This window comes from Macaca nemestrina, chromosome 11 (assembly GCF_043159975.1).
Source record: "Macaca nemestrina isolate mMacNem1 chromosome 11, mMacNem.hap1, whole genome shotgun sequence".
NCBI lineage: Eukaryota > Metazoa > Chordata > Mammalia > Primates > Cercopithecidae > Macaca > Macaca nemestrina.
The window spans coordinates 51,249,687-51,251,868 of NC_092135.1; the positions used below are offsets into that span (position 1 = coordinate 51,249,687).

The 2,182-nt window shown below is 34.4% G+C and overlaps 1 non-coding gene across 1 annotated transcript; it reads right to left on the reverse strand.

Annotated features, from left to right (window-relative positions):
- Window positions 1–71, reverse strand: LOC112428632 (small nucleolar RNA SNORD56). Its single transcript, XR_003020680.1, has one exon. It is a non-coding gene; the product is annotated as a small nucleolar RNA SNORD56 (small nucleolar RNA).
- Between the last annotated feature and the right edge of the window lie 2,111 nt (window positions 72–2,182).

Sequence of the window (2,182 nt, forward strand, 5' to 3'; positions counted from 1 at the left end):
TCATTCAGACCCACAGCATCAACACTCATTAGGTGAGCTGTTGCTGGCAAAAAATATTGTCATCCTAATAGTGTATTTTAAATGTAATAATGCAGAATAGGAATATAGGGATAAATAGAAAATATCAGAGTTTATTAAATATAATGATGACAAATATTCTGCGAGACATTATTTCCAGATATACATAGACAGATACACACACACACACCCCATGATGTATGGATTGCAATGTAAAATATATTCTTTACATTGAAAGGTTTAAAAGCCACTGGTCTATAGAATATCTTGGCTTCAGATTAAGTGCTATTTTATTTCCTGATTTTTATTTCAAGTAAGTCTTGTCTCCCTAATAAATATAAACCTAATTGCAAGCGTAAAGGTAAAATGGCATACATCTCTAAGTTTATTATTGCACCTAACCTGATGCTTGGCACATAACAAGTCCTCAACAAATATTATAATAATTGTAAATGTAGGTGAAGAGGCTAGGATAGCACTGGGGAGCAGTGGGCAGCTGGCCAAATCTGTAGGTAAGCTCTCATAGCTCTGGCCTCCAAAACTGCTAGACCAAGGCAGGACTGAGAGACACCAAACAACAAGATGCAAGGTGTCAGATAGGAGCACTGATTATTTTATATGGCTTGTTTTTTTTTCCTCATGTTCAATGTGGAAAATACGCACTACAAAGAAAAGAAGAAAGGGGAAAAATATACCCATAATCCTAAAACTGAAAGATAACCACGATTATTTATAACATTTACAGCCCATTAACATTTGCTACATCTTTCTCCTGTCTTTCCTGTAGTATTACTCTGATAGTACCCTATGCATGTGCCTTACCATATAATAAATTCTCTTCATAATTATAGTTCCATTGGTTATATAATAGCTAATTCTAGCTCTGTTTCACAGCTTATTCAAGCATTCTCTTACTGTCAAACATGTTAGATTGTTTCCAATTTGTAACATTATAAATAATGACTTAACAGCTTTATGTAAAACTTTTCCTGACTTTTTCATTTTTAAATTGATAAAAAACGGACTTTTAAAGGCTCTTGATATATATTATGAGGTCTTGGATCACTCATTGTGATCAAATTTTAAATGGCAAGGCACTGTGTCCTAGGACACCCTACTTAAAGGGCCATTGTATTTTTCATATGGATTGATTTTTGGTGATTTTAATTACCCATATGCATTTCCTCTTTTGTTACCTGAAAGTATCTATTGAGTTTAATCTAAAAAAGTCTCAATTGGCCTGCAGAGCAATTACCATTTTCCTTATGAATGTTTGCAAAGCCAGAATTTTAACTGTAAATGAGGTTTGTGCATCTATGTTTGGATTGTATATGATGTCTCAGATTTAGGGTACTGATGTGGATAAAAGACTTATCCTTTGTTCAAACGATAATAATATACTGTCTTTATTTTTTGGTTGTATGTAGTGAAGCATGTTGCTTTTCTGTATTTATCAACACTGCCCACAATGTGAGTGGGTTGAATGGAGGATTAATAAAGAAACCTTGAAGGCAACCTATTTTTATGTGTTTCCTAGTTTATTAGAATAGAATCCTATTTCATTCTATTCCTCTAACAGTTTATTTTTTCTCCTCAAACAGACAAATCTTTGTTGTCTAGGAACAAAATTTAAATAATGCTCCAGTTATGATAAATCTTCTGATACAGGAGGAGATATTTCTGGTGATAAATTAGACATTTTCTGTAGCCTAGCATTTGATCACAACTATCAAATATGCCAGCATACATTGATTTGCCATGATGGTAATTAAGAACCACATATTTCACCAAGTTATATTAAGTTTACTCAATTCTTCTTTTTTTTTTTTTTTCTCCTGGTTCCATTGAAAATCAGATTAAAAGAATGCCATGAGAGAATGTGCAAGTTAACCTATTCTACCTCTCTCCCTTTTCTGCATCTCAGGATACTTTTCAGAACCCCTTGCTATCTCAGGGACTCAGCCAAAGGCATCACAGTAGGTTCAGTCAAAGGCAGTGCCATGGACTGAATATCTGTGTCCCCTTAAACTCATATGTTGAAGCTCTGACCCTAAATGCAACTGTATTTGGAGATGGGAGCTCCTAGGAAGTAATTAAGGTTAAATGTACAGAACTACGTGCTCGCAAACGAGAGGTTCCCGATAAGTCCTACTCTTGCAAACAA